The sequence below is a fragment of the Meriones unguiculatus genome, chromosome 4 (assembly GCF_030254825.1).
Source record: "Meriones unguiculatus strain TT.TT164.6M chromosome 4, Bangor_MerUng_6.1, whole genome shotgun sequence".
Classification (NCBI taxonomy): domain Eukaryota; kingdom Metazoa; phylum Chordata; class Mammalia; order Rodentia; family Muridae; genus Meriones; species Meriones unguiculatus.
In genome coordinates, this window is record NC_083352.1 from 46,293,522 (window position 1) to 46,304,826 (window position 11,305).

Here is an 11,305-nt window from a genome sequence, read left to right on the forward strand (position 1 = left end):
GCCCGGTCTATCACCTCCGGAGGTAAGTCTAGCTAAGGCACATTCTGTCTGGACCCTTGGGAGATGTCAGTCATGGTTGCTGATCCAGTGTCCTGGATCTGTGTGAGACATCGCTGGATACCTCTGTCTTTTCAAGTGTAAGAGCGTATGGTGGCCACACCTAGTTGTTTTTACTGTGTGTCTCTGTGTACCTTTCTGTGTGCTTCTGTCAGTTTTATTTCTGTGTATTCACCAGCGGCTTTCCCGGGTGTGAGACACTCCCCAACTTACCTTAAGTCCTGTGCCCTCTCATGTTGGCCACTCCAATTCTTTTGGCTTTGCCAGGTCACCCAGTGAAAGCCCCAATACTTCTACCTGTGCCGGGAGCAGGGGTGCTTGCCTGTTTTGTTGCTTGATGCCTGCTCATGGTCAAGGTTGGTCTCTGAGTGGAGGTGTGGAGGAGCCTCTATTTTATTTTTTTTTTTACATTGCTTAGCTTACTGATCCTAATTGTATCTCAGGTCAGCATTTCAAGAACAGAATATTGATCAGAGTGCAAGTTTTTTTTTAAACATTTTATTTTTTAATAATTTTATACATTCACTTGTATCCCAGCTGTAGCCCACTTCCTCTTTCTCTCCCAATCCTCCCATCCCTCCCTCATCTCCTCCCTGCCCCCTTCCGAGTCCACTGAGAGGGGGTGTCCTCCTCTCCTTCCATCTGGCCCCAGCTCATCAGGTATCTTCACGATGGTTGCAATGTATATCTGTGGCCTAGCAAGGCTGCTCCTCCCTCAGGGAGGAAGGGAAGCTTATGAGTTCATGTCAAAAACAATTCCTGTTCCCCTTACTAGGGAACCCACTTGGATACTGAGCTACCATGGACTATGTCTGAGCAGGGGTTGTAGGTTATATCGATGCATGGTCCTTGGTTGGATAAACAGTCTCATAGAAGATTCCTGTGCTCAAAAATATATTTGGACCTTGTGGGGCTCCCTGTCTCCTCTAGGATATACTAATTCCTCCTTCCTTTATATGATTCCCTACACTCTGCCGAAGGCTTGGTTATGGGTCTCAGCATTTGGTTTGATACACTGCTAGGTAGAGTCTTTCAGGTGCCTTCTGTGGTAGGCTACTGTCCTGTTTCTTGTTTTCTCTTATTTTCACTGTCCATCCCATTTGTCTTTGTAGATGAGGGTTGGTCATCTTATCCCTGGACCTCTTTCTTGTTTATCTTCTTTAGATGTACATGTTTTAGTATGTTTGTAGGCATATATAAGTGAATATATACCATGTGTGTCTTTCTCCTTTTGGGAGTGGAGGAGCCTCTTATTCTGGGTCTCCTGCCATCTACATGGGGTAAATAGTTCCTGTTAGGAATTGTAGAAATGTGAGGTTACACCTGGGTCCACAGATCACACCACAAGATCGGTTCTACGCGGGAGGTTTATTAGGTAAAGGGGGGTTACAGAGAGGGAGGTAGATAGAGATAGAGAGAGAGACAGACAGACAGAGAGAGGAAGAGAGAAGGAAGGAGAGAGAGAGAAGAAGAAGCACAAGGGGAGGGGCCCCAGTTCTCTTATAGCGTGATCCAGAGCATGCGTGGGTGGTTCCAGGTGGTCAGCAGGTGGTCTGGGTGTCTTTCCAAATGCCTGATACCCGCCGGGTCTGCCAGGCCCCAGGGGCTGCCTGTAGAAATGCCTGCTTGTTGATCCCAACATTCCCCCCTTTTTCTATAATTAAAAATAGGGAGCTTGGGCTGCCTTTTATAAGGTAAGTTAAAGTATATAAATTTAGGTTCATTGGAAGCAGCTCTTGGTTGTCATGTAAGAGGTTGAGAGAGAGGGGAATTATAGCAACAAATGGTCAGGTTGTAAGGTTAAGAATAAGAGAAGTCTCTGCCCTGGAAAATTTAGGGCAGAGGGTTTAGGGTAGAGGGTTGTCAACAGAGAGAGTTGCCAGCCATGCAAGGCAGCAGGGAAGGACTGGGGAACACTGGGAGAACCTGGAGCTGCTTGTCCTGGTCCTGAAGCACACCACTTATTGGAAGCAGCTCTTGGTTGTCATGTAAGAGGTTGAGAGGGGAATAGCAACAAATGGTCAGGTTGTAAGGTTAAGAATAAGAGAAGTCTCTGCCCTGGAAAATTTAGGGCAGAGGGTTTAAGGTAGAGGGTTGTCAACAGAGAGAGTTGCCAGCCATGCAAGGCAGCAGGGAAGGACTGGGGAACACTGGGAGAACCTGGAGCTGCTTGTCCTGGTCCTGAAGCACACCACTTTAGCCTTTTGTTAACAACAGGTGGATAACGGGCGTAGGTTCTCTTCTGGCTACTTCCTGCTGACACTGGGGGCGATGTAGGGAGGTCAAAAGGCTGAAGTGTTGACCAAATACAGGAAGAATAGGCTGCTTTGATGCTTTTCCAGGTCTGTGAGAACACCCATGGCTGGGAGGGAAGGTGCAGGTCCAGCTTGTTGGTAAGGTCAGAGCCGAACACCTGTATCTTGTTGGAAGTCCGTGAGGTCAGAGCTGAACACCTGTAGCTGCTTTGGCGCTGTTGCGGCTGTAGGAGACATCTGTGTCTGGCAGGACACTGAAACAGAGAAAGTCCTGTAGGTAGGCATTGAAAGGTTTGGATCGATGAGGTTTGTTCATGGGAACCTCTGTTTACCTAGATGGGACTTTATTTACCCAATCACTGGCAATATTAAAGAAGGCGTTGTTTTTGATCTGTCATTGAGGTGAGGTTTAGTTACAGGAGCGTGTAAACTTAGAGAGGCCCTGGTGCCAGCTGGCACTAGGTGTAGAAACCTGAAATTCTTCAGCCTGTCTGGAGGGACGGGCGTCTGGGCATCTCCCATTGCGGGCAGAGAAGTCTCTATGTAGGGATGTGGTGATGGATGTTATCCATTGGGAGCCGGGAAGAGACGGAGGCCTTCTAATGGCGTCCCAGGAGAAGGAGAGTCTCTGTAGAGAGAGATCCGATCTGGTCCATATCTCGTCAGATATTGGCCAGCGATCGAGGGCAGCTGCCCCGTGGCACAGCCGAGAGAACACGCTTCTTGCCTAGCTAGGACTGAGTGCAGGAGCACGTAGAGAGAAGCGCGTGTAGAAGGCTCCCAAGGAAGAATGAGGAGAAGAGCCGTATGGGAGAGAGGGGACCTTTCCATGAGCAAGTGAGCCAGCGCGTGCACAAGCGAGTGGGGGGAAGAAACCTGTAGAGGGGGTGTACCGCCCAAGGGAGAGTGTGGCCCTAAAGTGAAAGTCAGCATAGAGGGTCAAACCTGGACAATTAAGTCTACGGCTGAGGGGGGGGGGGGTCCCCCATCTCAAAAGATAGTAGGAAGCTGCCAGAGCCCTGTGGTCAAGCTTCCCCTACCAAGAGAGGCATGCATGCTGAGAAAATGGAGTGAACTCACCAGTCCAGCCAGTGGTTGTATGTAGTAAATGGCAGTCTGGTAGCCAGGAAAGGAAATTCCAAACCAGGAATTACTTTTAAGTTTTAAGAGAGAGATAAAACCTTAAACATGTTAGTATCATAATTGTACTGTGTATTGAGAAAAAGGCAGTAGACATATATATGTGTTAACGGCATAAGTACTTTTTAAGGTGAACTCTGAAAAGGCAAAAGCCTTTTATGAAATAAAAGGGAAACTTACTTAAAGCAACTAGAAGGAATAGGTTTAAGATATTCCTGTGTTAAAATCTACCCCAGAAATGGCAGATATTAAGGATACCATACTAAAAGCTATGACTTTTGGGTCAGATATACACATTAAACAGATGTTTTTAACATAACGAGAAGCACCTTTAAGTCTATCTCTAGAAGCCAACAAAGGAAATTAAAATCTCAACCTGGTGACTGAATAATAAGCAGTTATTGTTCTATCAACTTATCAAGTTTTGAAAAGTAAGTTACGGCGCTGTGTCCAGGCGGCAGCTGCGGGAATGGCGGGGACGGCAGGGGCGGCGGGGACGGCAGGGGTGGCAGCAGGAGTTTATCGGCGTTGGCGGGTGCAGCAGTGGCGGGAGTTTATCGGAGTTTTAGAGCGAAGGAGAAAGAATGTTGAGGCAAGTTTGAAAAGGAATTGGAGGCAGGAGAGTGGGGATCTTAGGCGGATCTGGAAGGAATAGGTTTCCCAGAAGCTCGGTAAAACTAATGGGGGTTACCTAATCTGGCCTAATGCACCAATGTTAGGAATTGTAGAAATGTGAGGTTACACGCGGGTCCACAGATCACGCCACGAGATCGGTTCTACGCGGGAGGTTTATTAGGTAAAGGGGGGTTACAGAGAGGGAGGTAGATAGAGATAGAGAGAGAGACAGACAGACAGAGAGAGGAAGAGAGAAGGAAGGAGAGAGAGAGAAGAAGAAGCACAAGGGGAGGGGCCCCAGTTCTCTTATAGCGTGATCCAGAGCATGCGTGGGTGGTTCCAGGTGGTCAGCAGGTGGTCTGGGTATCTTTCCAAATGCCTGATACCCGCCGGGTCTGCCAGGCCCCAGGGGCTGCCTGTAGAAATGCTTGCTGATCCCAACAGTTCCCCCAGGTGAGCATTTCTTCTATTCTCTGCCTGCTCTAAGCAGCTGGGATGAAGGGGGTGGGCAAATGCGGAGTGTGAGGGACAGAGTGTGTGGGGGAGATTCCCTTGATCTGAGCCCGAAGAAAAATTTCACTCTTTGTCTTTTATGATTTATGTCTTCTTAATAAGCAATGAGCTGTGTAATTAGAAAACTCAAAACAACAACAAAACAAAGAAAGAAAAAAAGTAGAAAAACTGCCCCTCGGCCAATCAGGGGGATCTTTGCCATGCCATGCTGCCTGGAAAGAACTGATTTTAACCTTTTGTCTAACATTGACTAAGGAAACTTTTGACAATTTTCACTAGGTCTTTTTTTTTTTTTTTTTTTTTTTTAAGGATTAAAAATATATGCTAAAAAGATGTGCTTTGCTCTTTTGCCTGCTTTAGGAACCATTTTTTTCTCCTACTCGGTTGCCCCATCCAGCCTTCATGTGAAGGTTTTTGTCTAGTCTTATTGTCATTTGTTATGCCATGTTTGGTTGATATCCATGGGTGACCTTCTTTTTTTCTGAAGGGAAATGAAGGAGGAGTGGTTCTGGGGTAAACGGTAGGTGTGAGAGGGGGCTGCGAGGAGTGGAAGAAGAAAAAAAAAACTGAAGTCAGGGTATAATGTCTGAGAGATGAATTAAAAAAAAGATGTCTTTTGTCACTCAGTCAGCCATGATTAAAAATATTATATATAAAAAAATTAAAGGTCTAAGTAAGTCCCAGAAGTCTCAGTTGCTGGAGGTAACTCAAAGGATGTTTAACCACAGAGAACTGATTGGCACAGGACCTTTTGAACAAACTGAAAATCACAGTTACTTTCTCTGATGATGTGACACAGTTAGACTTACAGATACCCAGCAAAATTTTGATGTCTTACCCTCTGTCAGAAGAAACAAACAAACAAACAAACAAACCCAAGAACTGGCCAAACACCAAACTCCTATAATTGTTCGACTAATAAGTTCAGCTACCTACATCCAGATTAACTAATATCCAGTGACCTGGAGACAAAAGGGGAAAATGCAGTTCATATTGCCTGGCTTGAAGAAACAGGTAAACAGGTATCATGGTGCCCTTCCAGTCACTCTGGAATATGACTCTCCTGTCTATAAGGAAACCTGGGACATCTCATTCTCACGAGTCTGATTCTTCAAACAGATGTCTACTCTCTTGGACCTAAAAGATGCATTCTTCAGCCTCCCATTGGCAGAGGTGTGTCAACCCATCTTTGTTTTTAAATGGACAGACACAGTGGAGGTCACAACAGGCAATAGACATGGAACAAGTCACTCCAAAGATCTAAAAGTTTGTTTGATGAAAGTGCTGACCTCCTTCTCTCCCATGAGGGGTTTTCTAGAAAAATAGATTATAAAAGGACTACTGTAGCACTGCTGAAAGAGTTATAGACCTTGGGCTTCAGAATGTTGTCTAAGAAAACCCAACTTTTTACATCAGAGGCTGCCTATGTCAGCTACCAGCTGAGGGGAGGCAAAAGGAGCCTGTCTCAGAGTAAGATTCTTGCAAGCCTTCAGATTCCAACTCCAAAGACCAAGAGACAGGTTTGAGAGTTTCTAGGTACAACTAGGTATTGCTGCCTCTGGATACCAGAGTTTGTGGAAATGGCAAAGCTCTATACACCAGCTCAAAGATAATCTGGGTTGAGACTAAACAAAAGACATTATAGAAAGGGGTTTTAATCCAAACTTTGGGCCCATGGAAATGCTCTGTGACATTCCTGTCTAAACAAGTGGACTCTTCAGGGTAGCCCACCTGTCTAGAAGACACTACTAGTTTAAAGGAGGGGGAAAAAAGACAAACCAATTAACTCTGAAACAAGATCTTAGTCTCACAGCACCCGTGGTATGGTTGAGGCCATTCTCCAAGGGCACCAGACCCCTGGCTAATGACTGTGTGACCCAGTATACCAGGACCTACTCCTATCCCACCCTCAAGTCAAGTTTGAGAAACCAATGACCGTCAATTCAGCTACAATCTTGCCTGGAGACTCAGGCGCTCATCCTGACTGTCAAGATGAAAAATGGAAGCAGGTACATGGGATTTGCAGTAGTTACTTTAACTGAAATCATCTGAGCCCAAGACAAGTGCCTCAGCCCAGAGAGCAGAACTGATTGATCTGACCCACGTTCTCATATGGGGAAAAGGAAAGTCTACTAACCTATACACAGATCATCATTGGTTATGTTTTACTAACTGGCATGTCCACAGTGTGATCTATATATATATATATATAGAGAGAGAGAGAGAGAGAGAGGGCTTCTCACGGTTGGGGGAAAAAGGAGGCATTAAAAATCTTGGCCTTTGAGGTGGGGCAAGATGGCAGCACCGGGAGAACACTCATTCTGAACAGCAGCACAGCGGGACAGGCACAGTGACCAGCAAGCAGAACTAGCGGCGATAAAACACAGGCGATTCTGTTTCCCAGGTGAGAGGATACGCCACGGTGGGGGATTCAATCAGCTTTAACTCACCCGGCTAAACCGCGGAAGAGACCCTGGTTTTGCCAGGCGCTTGGTTGCCAGCCCAGAGCTATACGCCAGCGTGATCTGGTCACTGTCCCAGACTGAACTGTGGGCCCACAACATCACAGACTGGATTTTCCAGTCGAGAGATAACCCCACAGAGCAGGAAACGATTTGGACCGACCTTAGGTCACCTACACATCCCTTGGAAAAGACTCGGGTTCCACGGGCGCTCCAGGAGCCAGCCCGGAGCCAGAGCCAGGGACCCAGGCGCCAGCACAGAGCCCTGTGCACCTGATTCGCCGCCTCAGATAGAACTGTGGGCACCAGAGCACCAGAGACTCAGTTTCACAGCTGGGTGCAAACCCACAGGGAGGGAAACGGCTGGTCTGATCTCAGAGCACTCAGCTGATACCACCACCCTGAAAAGGTCTCTGGAAAATTACCCAGTTTAGGCAGACACACAGGAACTAAACGGCCAGAAAGGTGGAGCCATAGGCAGGCGTCTGTGCCTGTGGGTTCTACTCGCCACCACCCCAGACAGAATGGCGGTTCCCAAAGCAAAGACTGGGTGTCCCTGGCAGGAGGAAACCCCTAGCGGGGGGGGGGGATCATCAGGTCTAACGCTCAGGACACCAGCACCAAAAGACTTTTTGGATTCATGCAGACTCTAGGCTCTAGCTTTCTAATGCAGGCAGGAGCACTGTGCTCAGCCGCCATTATTGAGTACCCCTAGGGCACTGGGGCACACAGCTGCATCCTCAGACCTACAAAAGCCAGAAAGCCATTACAGCAGCCCTCAGATACTGTGCCAAGGATCAACCAGTTACCCCTAGCTAGACTGACAAAACTGTGGGAATCCCTGGTCCTTCAAGAGGGCTGCACCCACAGTGTCTGGAACAGAGCAGTGCCTGCAGCCGACATCCCAGACAGGGATACACAGCTTCCGGTCCAGACTGAGGCACCCAGCCTCCAGACCAGAGCGGCGACCCCAGGCGCCAACAGAACCTAGGTGCACATTCTCCAGGCCCAGAGCGGAGCACTCAGCCTCTGGCCCAGAGACTTGCTGGGTGCTCCTCTCACTCTCCCAGATAGAACTGTGTGCCCCAGGATAACAGACTGAGTTTCCCTGTTGGGAGAAAACCCCACAGCTAGGGAATCAGCAGGTTCTTCAAGAGGACTGTACCTGGAAAACTGTAACAACAGCAGCAGCTCACTAAATTTATAACGAGAAACCCAGCTGTGGGGCAGCTGTCTTGAAAACTTCTATGGGTAAGAGGAGAGCCCCCCCTGCCTAACAAAGACCACAGCTACTACTCAGAGCTGTACACCTGAGGTGAGCAGTGGCAATCCCTGAGAAACACTGGTCATACAGTGACCATAACCAAAAAGCAGAGGAGGATTCCTTCAGGAAAAATCATCTTCCGGCCAAGGGGATTCTCCCTACCTCAGGACTCCAGGAAGCACAGAAACTAACAGCCAACACCTAAAACAGCCCAATGGGTAGAGGTCAGGGTAAAAGCTCAACCAACAAAAGACAGAGCAATATGGCATCTCCAGAACCCAGCCATCCAGGGGCGAACAGCCCTGGACAAAGCAGCATAATAGAAAATCAAGAAGATGACCTTACATCTATGCTGATGAAGAGGATAATAGAGGAAACAAATAAAATACGTAAAGAATTAGAGGAAGATAAAACCAAACAGATCATGGCTATCCGTAAAGAAATGGAGGAAGTTAAAGACAAGCAGATTATGGCCATCCATGAAGAAATACGGGAATATGCAGCCAAACAGTTTGCAGCCTTCAGAGAAGAAATAATTAAATCACTGAAAGAAGTAAAAGAAACAGAGTTGAAGGAACTAAAAGAAAAAGAGGAAAATACAATCAGACAGGTGAAGGAAGTCAACAAAACAAATCAAGACCTGAAGATAGAATTGGAAAAATTAAAGAAAACACAAATGGAGGAAACAATGGAGAGGAAGAATTTAGGGAAGAAAACAGGAACTAAAGAGGTAAGCATAACCAACAGACTACAAGAGATGGAAGAAAGAATCTCAGGTGTAGAAGATACAATGGAAGAAATCGATGTATCTGTCAAAGAAAATGTTAAATCCAAAAAATTCCTGACACAGACCGTCCAAGAAATCCAAGACAATATGAAAAGACAAAACCTAAGAATAATAGGTATAGAGGAAAAAGAAGACTCCCTTCTCCAAGGCCCAGAAAATATTTTCAACAAAATCATTGAAGAAAATTTAACCAAGTTAAAGGAGAAGCCAATGAGAATACATGAGGCCTATAGAACACCCAACAAATTTGACCAGAAAAGAAAATCCTCCTGCCACATAATAATCAAAACAGTAAGTATACAGAACAAAGAAAAAATACTAAAAGCTACAAGAGAAAAAGGCCAAGTAACATATAATGGCAAACCCATTAGAATCACACCTGACTTTTCAACAGAGACTATGAAAGCCAGAAGGGCCTGGACAGATATCATGCAGACCCTAAGAGAACACAGATGTCAGCCCAGGCTACTATACCCTGCAAAACTCTCAGTCCTCATAAATGGAGAAAACAAGATATTCAATAACAAAAACAAATTTCAACAATACCTACATACAAATCCAGCATTACAGAAGACACTGGAAGGGAAAATACAACCCAAGAAAATTAGCTTCTATCAAGAAAACACAGGAAATAATTAACCTTACTACAGTAAAACAAAAAGCAACCAAACACACAACCTTATGACCACAGCCAACATCAAAATCAAAGGATCTAACAGCCACTGGTCATTAATCTCTCTTAACATCAATGGACTCAACTCTCCAGTAAAAAGACACAGATTAACAGAATGGATATGTAAACAAAACCCAGCAATCTGTTGCATACAAGAAACACACCTAAGGCACAAAGATAGACATTACCTGAGGGTAAAAGTTTGGAAGATGACTTTCCAAGCAAATGGACCCAAGAAACAAGCAGGAGTAGCCATTCTAATATCTGATAAAATAGACTTTCAACCAAAATTAATAAAAAGAGATGGGGAAGGACACTTCATACTCATCAAGGGAAAATTCCACCAGGAAGACATCACAATCCTGAATATCTATGCTTCAAATACAAGAGCACCCACATTTATAAAAGAAACATTGATAAAATTTAAACCACATATAGATCCCCACACACTAATAGTGGGAGACTTCAACACCCCACTCTCAACAAAGGACAGGTCAGAAAAACAGAAATTAAACAAAAAACCCAATATCTCTAACAGAGGTCATGAATCAAATGGATCTCACAGACATCTACAGAACCTTACACCCAAACACAAAAGAATTTACCTTCTTCTCAGCACCTCATGGAACCTTCTCCAAAATAGACCATATAGTTGGTCACAAAGCAAGCCTCAACAGATACAAGAAGATTGAAATAATCCCTTGTTTCTTGTCTGTTCACCATGGAATAAAGTTGGACTTCAACAACAACAGAAATAGCAAAAAGCCTACACACACATGGAAACTGAACAACTTGCAACTAAAAGACAGCTGGGTCAGGGAAGAAATAAAGAAAGAAATTAAAGTCTTCCTAGAACTCAATGAAAATGAAGACACTACATATCCAAACTTGTGGGACACAATGAAAGCAGTGCTAAGAGGAAAGTTCATAGCACTAAGTGCCTTCAAGAAGAAATTCGAGACAGCTCATTCAAGCAACTTAATGGCCCACTTAAAAACCCTAGAAAAAGAAGAAGCAGACACACCAAAAAGGAATAGACAGCTGGAAATAATCAAACTCAGGGCTGAAATCAATCAATTAGAAACAAATAAAACAATTCAAAGAATCAATGAAACCAAGAGCTGGTTCTTTGAGAAAATCAACAAGATAGACAAACCCTAAGCCAAGCTAACTAAAAGGTAGAGAGACACCACCCAAATCAACAAAATCAGAAATGAAAAGGGGGACATAACTACAGACACTGAGGAAATCCAAACAATCATTAGGACTTACTTCAAAAGTCTATATGCCACAAAATTTGAAAATCTAAATGAAATGGACAATTTTCTTGATCGATTTGACTTGCCAAAGCTGAATCAGGACCAGATAAATCAATTAAATAGTCCTATATCCCCCAAAGAAATAGAAGCAGTCATCAAAATTCTCCCATCCAAAAAAGCCCAGGACCAGATGGCTTCAGCGCAGAATTCTATCAGACCTTCAAAGAAGAGCTAACTCCAATTCTCTTCAAACTATTCCACAAAATAGAAACAGAAGGAA